General features: G+C 44.3%; 11 non-coding genes across 11 annotated transcripts; all 11 read left to right on the top strand.

Annotated features, from left to right (window-relative positions):
• Window positions 1–6,209: 6,209 nt before the first annotated feature.
• On the top strand, window positions 6,210–6,328 carry LOC130502866 (5S ribosomal RNA). The gene has a single exon (XR_008940491.1). It is a non-coding gene; the product is annotated as a 5S ribosomal RNA (ribosomal RNA).
• A 377-nt stretch (window positions 6,329–6,705) lies between these two features.
• On the top strand, window positions 6,706–6,824 carry LOC130502857 (5S ribosomal RNA). Its single transcript, XR_008940482.1, has one exon. It is a non-coding gene; the product is annotated as a 5S ribosomal RNA (ribosomal RNA).
• Window positions 6,825–7,109: 285 nt separating this feature from the next.
• On the top strand, window positions 7,110–7,229 carry LOC130502865 (5S ribosomal RNA). Its single transcript, XR_008940490.1, has one exon. It is a non-coding gene; the product is annotated as a 5S ribosomal RNA (ribosomal RNA).
• Window positions 7,230–7,608: 379 nt separating this feature from the next.
• LOC130502858 (5S ribosomal RNA) lies at window positions 7,609–7,729 on the top strand. The gene has a single exon (XR_008940483.1). It is a non-coding gene; the product is annotated as a 5S ribosomal RNA (ribosomal RNA).
• Window positions 7,730–10,444: 2,715 nt separating this feature from the next.
• Window positions 10,445–10,564, top strand: LOC130502862 (5S ribosomal RNA). Its single transcript, XR_008940487.1, has one exon. It is a non-coding gene; the product is annotated as a 5S ribosomal RNA (ribosomal RNA).
• Window positions 10,565–10,943: 379 nt separating this feature from the next.
• Window positions 10,944–11,062, top strand: LOC130502856 (5S ribosomal RNA). Its single transcript, XR_008940481.1, has one exon. It is a non-coding gene; the product is annotated as a 5S ribosomal RNA (ribosomal RNA).
• A 376-nt stretch (window positions 11,063–11,438) lies between these two features.
• Window positions 11,439–11,558, top strand: LOC130502860 (5S ribosomal RNA). The gene has a single exon (XR_008940485.1). It is a non-coding gene; the product is annotated as a 5S ribosomal RNA (ribosomal RNA).
• Window positions 11,559–11,922: 364 nt separating this feature from the next.
• LOC130502864 (5S ribosomal RNA) lies at window positions 11,923–12,041 on the top strand. The gene has a single exon (XR_008940489.1). It is a non-coding gene; the product is annotated as a 5S ribosomal RNA (ribosomal RNA).
• Window positions 12,042–12,415: 374 nt separating this feature from the next.
• LOC130502861 (5S ribosomal RNA) lies at window positions 12,416–12,535 on the top strand. Its single transcript, XR_008940486.1, has one exon. It is a non-coding gene; the product is annotated as a 5S ribosomal RNA (ribosomal RNA).
• Window positions 12,536–12,910: 375 nt separating this feature from the next.
• On the top strand, window positions 12,911–13,029 carry LOC130502859 (5S ribosomal RNA). Its single transcript, XR_008940484.1, has one exon. It is a non-coding gene; the product is annotated as a 5S ribosomal RNA (ribosomal RNA).
• Window positions 13,030–13,389: 360 nt separating this feature from the next.
• On the top strand, window positions 13,390–13,508 carry LOC130502863 (5S ribosomal RNA). The gene has a single exon (XR_008940488.1). It is a non-coding gene; the product is annotated as a 5S ribosomal RNA (ribosomal RNA).
• The last annotated feature ends 1,216 nt before the right edge of the window (window positions 13,509–14,724 follow it).

A 14,724-nucleotide genomic window follows, 5' to 3' on the forward strand; every position in this document is an offset into this window, starting at 1 on the left:
GTCCATGGATGTAGTCTTGCCGATGTCGATCGATGGTACATGTACTCTATCGGTCGATACTGGTGGCGTAGCCTCTTTCTCAAACGTGGTTAATATGTTTCCAAGCTCCACTCTTATCTCAGCCATATCATTCTGGAAGTCTTTGTAACTGACATCCAAAGGCTGGAAAGTGTCTTCCACCAATGTGCGCATGTTTGCCTCAAGGTGCGCCTGAGCTCTCCATACATCAGTCACCATATCATCCACCTCCTCTCTACTGTAGGGCACTGGTGGTGGTGTGTATGCATGGGAAGGGCGTGTGTGTATTGGAAGTTGTAAGCAACCTTTGTGAAAAAGGGATGCTCTATCCAAAAGTCTCTTTACTTGCTCCTTGGTAACATGGATGATTTCACCATCAACTCCGCTAGCATAGCAAAACTCATCTCTGTAGACACCATATTCATCCTTAGCCTCCCACTTGAATCTCTTGGATCCATCGGTAGTGAAGGCACGTCGTCCAAACTCCAGTCGTCTGTCGGGCGATCGGACTCTCGGTCTGTCGATCGATCCTGGATATCCGCCGTCGATCGACGGTGTTGAAACGATGTTGATCGATTGTGAATGTCGAGGTGGACCGAAGTGTTGAGGAACTGGATCCTCCCTTGTGTTGGTGTTGTGGTTGTCCTGGACATGTTGTAGGATGTTTTGATGGCTGCGTTGCTGTGTGAACAGGTTTTCTTGGCCATTGGCAATTTGGAGGATGTCTGCTATGTCTTCTCTGGTTATGTGCAGAACTCTTCCATCCATAGCTCTTGCATAGCCATCTGTGTCCCTGAAAATTCCAAATTCATCAGGTGTTAGTGAAACATTCCTGATATCATAAGGTTCATGAGATCTCGGTTGAGCTCTGTTGAAGGTGTCGATCGATGGGTGTGTGGTGGTGGCGATCGATCGATGATGCACGTCTAGCTGCACTGTTCGATCGATTGAACATGTTGTTGCAGTCTTCCATTGATGAATCTCTGAATGCTGGAAGCTGCTGGGTAGAAGGTGAAAAGTTCTGAATTTTCGTGGCTTGGGTCGTCAACCTTTTATACCCATGTGTTGCCCTAATCGATGAAATTCCGATTTTGTCCTTTAAGTCGTCCGGGTTAATATCGATCGATATTATACTGGCAATGTCGATTGATGGACGATGTCGTTTTGCTGGATGAAGTAGATAATCGATCGATGGTGGGCGTTTGTTGTCGATCGATTGTGGTGCAAATCTGTCATTCTCCAAGTAGATTTCCCAAGCTCTCTCTTCCCAATAGTCTTCATCATATTCTTCACTGTGGTCTCCACTATGGAACGAGGTGGTTGTGTCTACTGCAAAACTCTCATGAAATCCGCTATATGCCCAACTCCTTATTGAGTAATCATCTTGCTTTCGGTTGGGTGGGATGGCGAAATTCGGGTAGCAATGATCTGGTAGATCGAGTTCATCATCCGGTGGGTCTCTGTCGATCGATGATCCATAGTTGTTGTCGATCTCCTCTGACTTGAATGTGTCGATCGATGACGTCAAAGTACTGTCGATCGATCCCGAGTACTCTGTCTCGTACTCAACTTCACAATGACAAACTGCGATGATACCAGTATCATCTTCCTTTACCACTAATTTGGCTGGTGGTTTGTCAAGCTTGACAGGGTCGTAATGGATATCTGGATATATCTTAGTCAAGCACATCATGTTGGTTTTCATGTCACATATGGCTCCTACTGTAGCCATAAATGCTCTTCCAAGTAAGAGGGAAGAGTTCCAATTTAACTTAATGTCTAGGACATGAAAATCCACAGGGACGATAGCATCACCAATGTGTACCTCTAGGTCTTTGATGAAGCCTCCAGAATTTCTTTGAGAGTAATCCACGAAAGTAAAGATCTGTGGTGAAGGCTCTACTTGCAGGCCCAGATGGTCTGCCATGACCTTTGGTAAAATGCTGACTGATGAACCAGTGTCACATAGTGCGTGAGTAAATTCAATACCTTGTACCACACAGGGTATTGCAAACTTCCCAGGATCACTCTTCTTTAGCAAAGTAATCCTTTTCCTCATCTCTTCTCTGACGTTGTCAAACCTTCTCCTAATTTCAGTTTCAGTCTCCCTTGTTTCCCTGAAGAACATCCACAATCTCTTTGTGAAATAAACCTCCTCAAAAGGTTTCTCTGGTGGGATTCTGATAACTCTCTTAGTGAAACCATCAATCTCCTTTTCATTAGCTTCCCTCTTAAGGTTCTTAGGAATCTTCTCCTTCTGACTCCTTAACCTTCTTGCTTCAGTTACTTCTGATGTAGGTGTAGTGTCTGAAGGGTTACTAGTTATTTCGGTAGGGATAGCTTGTGGTTTCGGCGTGGGTCTGAGTGCATTGATTCGGTTGCTGTCTATCGATGGTAGTTGCACTCGGTATATGAGAGGTGCGTGTCGATCGATAGGTGGAGAATAGGATCGATCGATACGGTTCTCTTCGTTGTGTCGATCGATGAGTGGCTCGTCTCGTCGGTCGATATCTTCGTAGGTGTGGGTGGGTGGGTATGGATGAGAAGCCGTGAACTCAGCATGTGTCAAAATCCTAACCGCGTTGCAGTCTGCAAGCGTGTCCGGATAAGACATCGTCGATGTCGATCGATGTGGGCTAGTTGGTGTCGATCGACACCATTGTGATCCACCGAGACTTAGCGAACTTTCCACTTCAAAGTCTCCTTCTTGTAGCTTCTCCTGTTTCACCACTTGCCAGAAATCATCATCTATGATAGCATTGACGTGGTGTCTCCTATTTCCTTCCCCTACTTCCTTAGAAGTTCCAATCCTCCTGATAGAGTCTTCAGTTTGGACAATCTGTGTCTCAAGTTTCTTAACTTGAGTGCAGATGGTATCTATCCTCGTGGTCAGATTGTTAAAGACAGAATCAATCTTCCCATTGAAGTCTACTGTAAGCTTCTGCTGACCTTCCAGAACTCTATCAATCATGGCATCAAACTTACTTTCTTGGGTGGGTGGTGGTGGGTTTTGGTAAGCTGAATTGCCGTAGTTCCTTGTGTTGGTGAAGGGTTTCTGATACTGTGAACTCTGGTTGTAGTTACTCTTCTGACCACTGCCAAAAAAGTTTCTGTTTCCACTCTGGTTTCCATATCTTTGAAATCCAGTACCTCCAATGTAGTTCACATCTTCCTCTGTATCATCCTCTCTAGCCTCTCCTTCTTCAGCTGAGCAGACTGGTTGTCCCAGAAAAGCATGTAAAGCAGCTATCTTGGTTCTGACTTCATTCATCTGGTCTTCACCTATGGCTGCAACCGATTTCTTCTTGTCAGAGTCAGTGTTCTTGGTGCTGCTGCTGTTGGCTAGGTTCTCAATAAGTCTCACAGCCTCTCTTGGATTCCTAGTTTTGAAGTTCCCCTCACTAGCAGTATCAAGAGCCATCTGATACCTTAAGGCGATACCTCTGTAAAAAGTGCTTAACAGCTGCACTTCATTGAATCCATGGTGTGGACAGTCTCGCTGGAAGAACTTGAATCTTATCCACGCGTCTTTAAAAGTCTCACTAGGCTTTTGCGCGAAAGTGGCTATTTTGCTCCTTAAGTCTTCAGCGCGTGCCTCATCAAAGAAATTACGCAGGAAGGCGTTTTTGATGTCGGCCCAGGATGTCAGTGATCCTGTAGGTAGCTGCTTTAGCCAGTGGAAAGCTTCTCCAATCAGTGAGTATTTGAAGAGCTTGTAGAGTAGGTAATCCTCGGGGACTCCATCAATACGAATAGCAGCGATAAGATCCTCGAACCTCTCCAGATGGTCCATATGATGCTCGTGTGATTGCCCATAATAAGGTATCTGAGACACGAGAGAGTAGTACTGAGGCTTGAGCTCGAAGTTCGGCTTCTGAATCTCTGGAAGTCGAATAGCTGATCTGTTGGTGTAGTACTCGTCTGGACGGTTATAGTCTGCCAACGATCGTGTTTGAGCTTCTCCTGTAGCCTCAGCTTCAGTTTCAGGGATTATGTTTCCCTGTGCATCTAGTTTCTGACCTGTTGCATTACGCAGATGACCATCTTGGTCATACAGGTTTCCATTCTCGCCCTGCGTGAGAATGACAATCGCGACCATGCTTCGCGGAGTAGTGTCGATCGGTATACGGTTAGAAGTATCGATCGATGTAGATCGGTGAACGGTATCGATCGACGGTGCTGTCGGAGTCTCGGTCGACTCTTGAACGTGAGTATCAGTCGACGGTAATGCGGTTCTATCGATCGATGCGGAGCATAGGTCTTTGCGAATTGAGCGTTCCAAGTGTGCAGGATCCTCTGAGAATAATAGTTGATTTCCCTTGTTGCTTCTGGTACTGCTGGGCATGTACCTGAAAAGACAAGAAAGAAAAATTTAAATAAGAAAGGGGGTAAAAGAAAAACCTAAGATTAATAAGATTAAATCTAATGGCGATCAAAGCTCCCCGGCAACGGCGCCAACTTTGATAGTGCTCAAATTACCCAGTAGAGCTTACTCTCTCAAATAAGAGGTACAGCTGTAGTACTTAGGGATCGAATCACGAGGAGCTAGGGAACCAATTAAATAAAATCTACTAATCAATCCTAGGCAAAGTTGGTTTATATGATAGAAATAAAAATAACAAATCCTAAAATGAGCAAGGCAGTTGCTCCAACTAACAATATGAAGGGTTGTTTAAATGGGATAAAGAGTGCTAGACATAGGGTTTCTATTCAGGGATGGAGATTATAATCTCTATAAATGCTTTAATAAGTTGCTTGCATGATACTATAGATCTCAGCCGCTTAACATATGTGAATGAATCATTGGTTAAAATATCTAGATCTCTGGCCACACCTTTCGCATGATGACACAGAAAAAGAGTCGGTCGATATCCTTTTGAGATATCGAGCGATACACCTTTCGCGGCGCCGATCGATTTACCAGTAGGGTATCGATCGACGACTTCTAGATCTGCCTAGGCGCGAACTTAATATGACCGCGAAACAGGCATCGCTCAAATGGATAATTCAAGATAATCTAAGATCCTAGTGATCTATGTTCTAGTTAGCTACTCTAAAACAAGCATAGGGTACAATCCATTTGATGAGTATCACAACTTAGCAATTATAGCTTGGGGCTAATCTCACAAACCTATTTAAACCCTAGATCTAACAAGTAGACTACTCAGACATAGCTAAACAATTCATAACAATAGATAGATGAAAGAATTGCATAGATAGAATAAAGTAGAAATACAAAAGGAGATGAGAAATCTCTCCAATCTCTCTCAAACAAATAAAACTCTAGTCTCTCTCTCACACTCTCTGATTTGGTTGTGAAAAGCTTCAAGCTTCAAAGGGTTTCAAAACTTGCCGTCAAAAAGACTTTGCAGGAGTATTTAAGCATTTCCTTAGGTTAAAAAACTCGTCAGGGGCAATCTCGTAATTTGGTGAAGTCTTGGTGAAGTAGTCGGCTAAACCATTTCGTCCTCGATATCGATCGACAACACTGAATGTGTATCGATCGATTATAATCTTCTAGTACGCGGATCTTCTCAGCTGCATCGATCGACGACTCAGGATGAGTATCGATCGATTGTAATTGCAATGTTGACTTCCGACTTAGTCTTGAATGGTCAACTCGGGTGTATCATCTCTTGTACTCCAAAATGCTCCAAAAACATCACTTTCTCACGAAATGCTCATGAACCTGAAAACATACCTACCAGGCTAGAAAACAGATTAAATATATAATAAAATACTAGTATACCATGGTTAAAAACGGGTAAAATTCATGGTATATCAGTGACCTCCCGGGAAGTCCTCCTGTTGCACCCTTTTTTATTTTTTTTCTTCGATCTGAAACGGGTCAAATCTTGAAAACCCCATAACTTTTGAACCGTGTGGAACTACGACGCCCACAGCACCATTTCGGAAAGCCCCCAAAACCATCTAGGCCTGCGAATAGGGCTGGCGATTTTTTCGAGCCCAAATTCTTCCGTTTAGAGCCTCAAACAGGCTGTCGAATGTTACGGGCCGTGATTGAGATGCGATTCGCTGTTTCCGGGTGTTTTTTGCAGTTTCGTACATCAATATCCATACATTTTGATGCATGGCAAAATTACAAAAAAAAAAACTCAGGTGGGCCCCACGCAAATCTACTCGTATACTCGGATTAAAAGGATATATGGAATTGCGAGTCATGTACTAACGGGTGTGATCATACCAGCACTAATGCACCGGATCCCATCAGAACTCTGCAGTTAAACGTGCTTAGACGAAAGTAGTACTAGGATGGGTGACCTCCCGGGAAGTCCTCGTATTGCACCCTTTTTTATTTTTTTTCTTCAATTTGAAGCGGGTCAAATCTTAAAAACAACAAAACTTTTGAACCGTGTGGAACTATTTCGGAAAGACCCCAAAATCATTTTGGAAAGCCCCCAAAACCATCTAGGCCAGTGAATATGGCTGGCGATTTTTCGAACCCAAATTCTGCCGTTTAGAGCCTCAAGCAGGCTGTCGAATGTTATGGGTCGTGAATGAGATGTGGTTTGCTGTTTCCGGATGTTTTTTGCAGTTTTCTCCATCAATATCAATACATTTTGATGCATGGCAAAATTACAAAAAAAAAAACTCAGGTGGACCCCATGCAAATCTACTCTTATTCTCGGATTAAAACGATATATGAATTCCGAGTCATGTACTAATGGGTGCGATCATACCAGCACTAATGCACCGGATCCAATCAGAACTGCGCAGTAAAGCGTGCTTGGGCGAGAGTAGTACCAGGATGGATGACCTCTCGGGAAGTCCTCGTGTTGCACCCCTTTTTATTTTTTTCTTCAATTTGAAACGGGTCAAATCTTGAAAACCCCATAACTTTTGAACAGTGTGGAACTACGATGCCCACAGCACCATAATTATCCATACATTATGGGTGTTTTTTTTCGATGTGATTCGCTGTTTCCGGGTGTTTTTTTGCAGTTTCCTACATAACTATCCATACATTTTGATGCATGGCAAAATTACAAAAAAAACTTAGGTGGGCCCCACGCAAATCTACTCGTATTCTTGGAATAAAGGATATATGGAATTGCGAGTCATGTACTAACGGGTGCGATCATACCAGCACTAATGCACCGGATCCCATCAGAACTCCGCAGTGAAGCGTGCTTTGGGCGAGACTAGTACTAGGATGGGTGACCTCCCGGGAAGTCCTCGTGTTGCACCCCTTTTTTATTATTTTTTCTTCAATTTGAAACGGGTCAAATCTTGACAACCCCATAACTTTGAACCGTGTGGAACTATTTCGGAAAGCCCCCAAAACCATTTCGGAAAGCCCCCAAAACCATCTAGGCCAGTGAATAGGGCTGGCGATTTTTCGAGCCCAAATTCTACCGTTTAGAGCCTCAAACAGGCTGTCGAATGTTATGGGCCGTGATTGAGATGCGATTCGCTGTTTCCGGATGTTTTTTGCAGTTTCCTACATCAATATCCATACATTTTGATGCATGGCAAAATTACAAAAAAAAAAAACTCAGGTGGACCCCATTCAAATCTACTCGTATTCTCGGATTAAAACGATATATGGAATTGCGAGTCATGTACTAATGGTGCGATCATACCAGCACTAATGCACCGGATCCCATCAGAACTCCGCAGTTAAGCGTGCTTGGGGGAGAGCAGTACTAGGGGGTGGGTGACCTCCCGGGAAGTCCTCGTGTTGCACCCCTTTTTTATTTTTTTCCTTCCATTTGAAACGGGTCAAATCTTGAAAACCCCATAACTTTTGAACTGTGTAGAACTACGACGTCCACAGAACCATTTCGGAAAGCCCCCAAAACCATCTAGGCCAGCGAATAGGGCTGGCGATTTTTCGAGCCCAAATTCTGCCGTTTAGAGCCTCAAACAGGCTGTCGAATGTTACGGGCCGTGATTGAGATGCGATTCGCTGCTTCCGCGTGTTTTTTTGCAGTTTCCTACATAATTATCCATACAGTTTGATGCATGGCAAAATTACAAAAAAAAAACTTAGGTACTAATGGGTGCTATCATACCAGCACTAATGCACCGGATCCCATCAGAACTCCGCAGTGAAGCGTGCTTCGGGCGAGAGTAGTACTAGGATGGGTGACTGATAATGCTCAAATTACCCAGTAGAGCTTACTCTCTCAAATAAGAGGTACAGCTGTAGTACTAAGGGATTGAATCACGAGGAGCTAGGGAACCAATTAAATAGAATCTACTAATCAAATCCTAGGCAAGGTTGGTTTATATGATAGAAATAAAAATAACAATTCCTAAAATGAGCAAGGTAGTTGCTCTAACTAACAATATAATGGGTTGCTCAAATGTGATAAAGAGTGCTAGACATAGGGTTTCTATTCAGGAATGGAGATTATATTCTCTATAAATGCTTTAACAAGTTGCTTGCATGATACTATAGATCTCAGCCGCGTAACTCAAGTGAAGTGTCACCGGTTAAATAATCTAGATCTCTGGCCACACCTTTCGCATGATGACACAGAAAAGAGTCGGTCGATATCCTTTTGAGATATCGAGCGATACACCTTTCGGGATATCGATCGACGGCTTCTAGATCTGCCTAGGCGCAAGCCGAATATGACCACAAGGTCTCAAGGAGGAACTGTCGTTCTTCTCAACGGGAGACAGGCAAGCTCAAATGGATATTTCAAGATAATCAAAGATCCTAGTGATCTATGTTCTAGTTAGCTAATCTAAAACAAGCATAGGGTGCAATCCATTTGATGAGTATCACAACTTTAGAAATTATAGTTTGGGGCTAATCCCACAAACCTATTTGAACCCTAGATCTAACAAGTAGACTACTCAGACATAGCTAAGCAATTCATAACAATAGATAGATGAAAGAATTGCATAGATAGAATAAAGTAGAAATACAAAAGGAGATGAGAAATCTCTCCAATCTCTCAAACAAATAAAACTCTAGTCTCTCTCTCTCACACTCTCTGCTTTGAGGGTTGTTAAAAGCTTGCTTCTTTCGAAGGTTGCCGTCAAAAGACACTTACCAGAAATATTTAAGCATTTCCATTAGGTTAAAAACTCGTCAGGGGCAATCTCGTAATTTGGTGAAGTCTCGGTGAAGTAGTCGGCTAAACCATTTCGTCTTCGATATCGATTGACAACACTGAATGTGTATCGATCGATTATAATCTTCTAGTACGCGGATCTTCTCAGCTACATCGATCGACAACTCAAGATGAGTATCGATCGATTATAATCGCAATATTGACTTCCGACTTGGTCTTAAATGGTCAACTCGGGTGTCTCATCTCTTGCACTCCAAAATGCTCCAAAACATCACTTTCTCACAAAATGCTCATGAACCTGAAAACATACCTAACAGGCTAGAAAACATATTAAATATATAATAAAATACCAGTATACCATGGTTAAAAATGGGTAAAATCCATGGTATATCAACTCCCCCAGACTTATTCCTTTGCTTGTCCTCAAGCAAAAACAGTAGTCTATGGAAAAGGTTTGAAAATAGCAGGAACTCAAAGATTCAATATATTGAAGTCATCACTCTACGGGTATGCAATTCATGTCTAAACATCCTAATCACAGAAGTTCATCATGCCTTATCCTAGCTTAGCAACCAAACTCATCTAGTCAACAACTTAGCAATTTTCATCTGACATTCCCCTCTACTAACCTCATTTCTTAACATAAAATAAAAGTGCAGGCTTTACCGTGGGAGTATCGATCAAAGGACACATGGATTCAACTCAAACAAGTATCTGAACACACATGTAGTCTTCTCTGATCCCTTTCTCCCCTCTTCTCTCTTCTCTGAATCTCTTATTAGTTTCAATTTCAACAGGTTTCGATGCCACATAGGTCATCTAGTCCATCTCATTGACATTTGCATTGTAACTCATACATTTTTATGGCAAAGTGTAGCGAATAATGGGGTTCGGTACTCAACCTATCCCTCGTTCCACAATGTGTGATCATCCTTGAGATTTAGAATACTAGGGTCGCAGGAATCACTCCTACCCCTCTGCCTCTCAAGAAATCATTTCAATCTTTTATAACATAAACTTAGATCTCGAGATGCCGAAGAGAGAGAAGGAAGGGAACAAGAAACACACAGACTTTTTACCTTCCAGACTTGTAGGAGGATTCCGATCCAGTGATTTCCAAGCCCCAAGACAAGCAAATAAGTCAGTATTAGTGTTGGAGGTCGTTTAGAGCCTCAAACAGGCCGTCGAATGTTACGGGCCATGATTGAGATGTGATTCGCTGTTTCCGAGTGTTTTTTTTGCAGTTTCCTACATAATTATCCATACATTTTGATGCATGGCAAAATTACAAAAAAAAAAACTTAGGTGGGCCCCACGCAAATATACTCGTATTCTCGGATTAAAAGGATATATGGAATTGCGAGTCATGTATTAACGGGTGCTATCATACCAGCACTAATGCACCGGATCCAATCAGAACTCCGCAGTGAAGCGTGCTTCGGGAGAGAGTAGTACTAGGATGGGTGACCTCCCAGGAAGTCCTCGTGTTGCACCCCTTTTTATTTTTTTTTCCTTCAATTTGAAACGGGTCAAATCTTGAAAACCCCATAACTTTTGAACCGTGTGGAACTACGACGCCCACAGCACCATTTCGGAAGCCCCCAAAACCATCTAGGCCAGAGAATAGGGCTGGCGATTTTTCGAGCCCAAATTCTGCCGTTTAGAGCCTCAAACAGGCTGTCGAATGTTATGGGTCGTGATTGAGATGCGATTCGCTGTTTCCGGATATTTTTTGCAGTTTCCTACATCAATATCCATACATTTTGATGCATGGCAAAATTACAAAAAAAAAAAAAAAAAACTCAGGTGGACCCCATGCAAATCTACTCGTATTCTCGAACTAACGATATATGAAATTGCGAGTCATGTACTAATGGGTGCGATCATACCAGCACTAATGCACCGGATCCCATCAGAACTCCGCAGTTAAGCGTGCTTGGGCGAGAGTAGTACTAGGATGGGTGACCTCCCAGGAAGTCCTCGTGTTGCACCCCTTTTTTTTTTTTCTTCAATTTGAAACGGGTCAAATCTTGAAAACCCCATAACTTTTGAACCGTGTGGAACTACGACGCCCACAGCACCATTTCGGAAAGCCCCCAAAACCATCTATGCCAGCGAATAGGGCTGGAGATTTTCCGAGCCCAAATTCTGCCGTTTAGAGCCTCAAACAGGCTGTCGAATGTTACGGGCCGTGATTGAGAGGCGATTCGCTGTTTCCGGGTGTTTTTTTTGCAGTTTCCTACATAATTATCCATACATTTTGATGCATGGCAAAATTACAAAAAAAAAAAAAACTTAGGTGGGCCCCACGCAAATATACTCGTATTCTCGGATTAAAAGGATATATGGAATTGCGAGTCATGTACTAACGGGTGCTATCATACCAGCACTAATGCACTGGATCCCATCAGAACTCCGCAGTGAAGCGTGCTTCGGGAGAGAGTAGTACTAGGATGGGTGACCTCCCGGGAAGTCCTCGTGTTGCACCCTTTTTATTTTTTTTTCTTCAATTTGAAAAGGGTCAAATCTTGAAAACCCCATAACTTTTGAACCGTGTGGAACTATTTTGGAATGCCCCCAAAACCATCTAGGCCAGTGAATAGGGCTAGCGATTTTTCGAGCTCAAATTCTGCCGTTTAGAGCCTCAAACAGGCTATCGAATGTTATGGGTCGTGATTGAAATGCGATTCGCTGTTTCCGGATGTTTTTTGCAGTTTCCTACATCAACATCCATACATTTTGATGCATGGAAAAATTACAAAAAAAAAAAAAAAAAAACTCATGTGGACCCCGTGCAAATCTACTCGTATTCTCGAATTAAAACGATATATGAAATTGCGAGTCATGTACTAATGGGTGCGATCATACCAGCACTAATGCACCGGATCCCATCAGAACTCCGCAGTGAAGCGTGCTTGGGCAAGAGAAGTACTAGGATGGGTGACCTCCCGGGAAGTCCTCGTGTTGCATCCCTTTTTATTTATTTTTTTCTTCAATTTGAAACGGGTCAAATCTTGAAAACCCCATAACGTTTGAACCGTGTGGAACTACGACGCCCATAGCACCATTTCGGAAAGCCCCAAAACCATCTATGCCAGCGAATAAGGATGGAGATTTTCGAGCCCAAATTCTGCCGTTTAGAGCCTCAAACAGGCCGTCGAATGTTACGGGCCGTGATTGAGATGCGATTGGCTGTTTCCGGGTGTTTTTTTTGAAGTTTCCTACATAATTATCCATACATTTTGATGCATGGCAAAATTACAAAAAAAAAACTTAGGTGGGCCCACGCAAATATACTCGTATTCTCGGATTAAAAGGATATATGGAATTGCGAGTCATGTACTAACGGGTGCTATCATACCAGCACTAATGCACCGGATCCCATCAGAACTCTGCAGTGAAGCGTGCTTCGGGAGAGAGTAGTACTAGGATGGGTGACCTCCCGGGAAGTCCTCGTGTTGCACCCCTTTTTTATTTTTTTTCCTTCAATTTAAAACGGGTCAAATCTTGAAAACCCCATAACTTTTGAACCGTGTGGAACTACGACGCCCACAGCACCATTTCGGAAAGCCCCCAAAACCATCTAGGCCAGCGAATAGGGCTGGCGATTTTTGGAGCCCAAATTCTGCCGTTTAGAGCCTCAAACAGGCTGTCGAATGTTACGGGCCGTGATTGAGATGCGATTCGCTGTTTCCGGGTGTTTTTTGCAGTTCCGTACATCAATATCCATACATTTTGATGCATGGCAAAATTACAAAAAAAAAAAACTCAGGTGGGCCCCACGCAAATCTACTCGTATTCTCGGATTAAAAGGATATATGAATTGCGAGTCATGTACTAACGGGTGCGATCATACCAGCACTAATGCACCGGATCCCATCAGAACTCTGCAGTTAAGCGTGCGTGAGCGAAAGTAGTACTAGGATGGGTGACCTCCCGGGAAGTCCTCATGTTGCACCCTTTTTTATTTTATTTTTCTTCAATTTGAAACGGGTCAAATCTTGAAAACCCCATAACTTTTGAATCGTGTGGAACTATTTCGGAAAACCCTCAAAACCATCTAGGCCAATGAATAGGGCTGGCGATTTTTCGAGTCCAAATTCTGCCGTTTAGAGCCTCAAACAGGCTTTCGAATGTTATGGGTCGTGATGAGATGCGATTCGCTGTTTGCGGATGTTTGTTGCAGTTTGCTACATCAATATCCATACATTTTGATGCATGGAAAAATTAAAAAAAAAAAAAAAACTCAGGTGGACCCCATGTAAATCTACTCGTATTCTCGGATTAAAACGATATATGAAATTGCGAGTCATGTACTAATGGGTGCGATCATACCAGCACTAATGCACCGGATCCCATTAGAACTCTGCAGCTAAGCGTGCTTGGGCGAGAGTAGTACTAGGATGGGTGACCTCTCGGGAAGTCCTCGTGTTGCACCCCTTTTTTATTTTTTTTTCTTCAATTTGAAACGGGTCAAATCTTGAAAACCCATAACTTTTGAACCGTGTGGAACTACGACTGTTGGGGTCAAAAACGGTTATCTCGAAATCAACGGCTAAGTCTATTTGTCATACGAAAAACCTTCCGAAAAACGAACGCGAACACCCGTGAACCGAAGGAGCCGAGCAGTCGACCCTGGCCTTGGCCGTAGCCGCCGGGCGGCTAGCCCCGTGCTGGCCGTGGCCGCCGGCGGCTAGCGCCCGTGCTGGCCGTGGCCGCCGGGCGGCTAGCCCCGTGCTGGCCGTGGCCGCCGGCGGCTAGCGCCCGTGCTGGCCGTGGCCGCCGGGCGGCTAGCCCCGTGCTGGCCGTGGCCGCCGGCGGCTAGCGCCCGTGCTGGCCGTGGCCGCCGGGCGGCTAGCCCCGTGCTGGCCGTGGCCGCCGGCGGCTAGCGCCCGTGCTGGCCGTGGCCGCCGGGCGGCTAGCCCCGTGCTGGCCGTGGCCGCCGGCGGCTAGCGCCCGTGCTGGCCGTGGCCGCCGGGCGGCTAGCCCCGTGCTGGCCGTGGCCGCGGCGGCTAGCGCCCGTGCTGGCCGTGGCCGCCGGGCGGCTAGCCCCGTGCTGGCTCGGGTCTTCAGATGACGATCTTTCGTACACGAATCCCAGTCCCCGGCCATCGGAAGTCTGTATTTCGAGTCTTTCCCAAGTCTTCGCAGGACGAATCATTGAGATTCTGCATACGAAACTCCGGCTCTTACTCCAATCTTGGACCGTCGGGAAAACTTCGGAAACTCGTAAAGTATCGACAGGAAGGAAGATCTTAAATTCTTCGTACGAAACAGCGATGGTTATCTTAAGACACCACTCGTCTCAACTCTACGAATGAATGAAGAACTTCCGGAGAGATCGTAGAAAACCACGGAGGTCCTGGAAACGGCCCAAAAGGGACCAAACACGATCGGACAGTCCGTTTACGATTATATAAGATAGATATGACGATTTTACGTTTATCTTTACATAACAAGATAAATGTTAAATTTCCGGAAGGATAAAATGTCAAGTTTCCCGAAAAGCATGGAGGCCGACGAAAATGGAAGGAAGCCCGCCCTGCGGCCCAGAAGAAGGTTAGACCGTCATAAGGAGGAGTATATAAAGGAGCCTTGGGAGAGGAAGAAAGGCAGAGCAAAAATCTCAGAGAGAGAGAGCAAATCCGAAACTTAG

This window comes from Raphanus sativus, unplaced genomic scaffold (assembly GCF_000801105.2).
Source record: "Raphanus sativus cultivar WK10039 unplaced genomic scaffold, ASM80110v3 Scaffold0714, whole genome shotgun sequence".
NCBI lineage: Eukaryota > Viridiplantae > Streptophyta > Magnoliopsida > Brassicales > Brassicaceae > Raphanus > Raphanus sativus.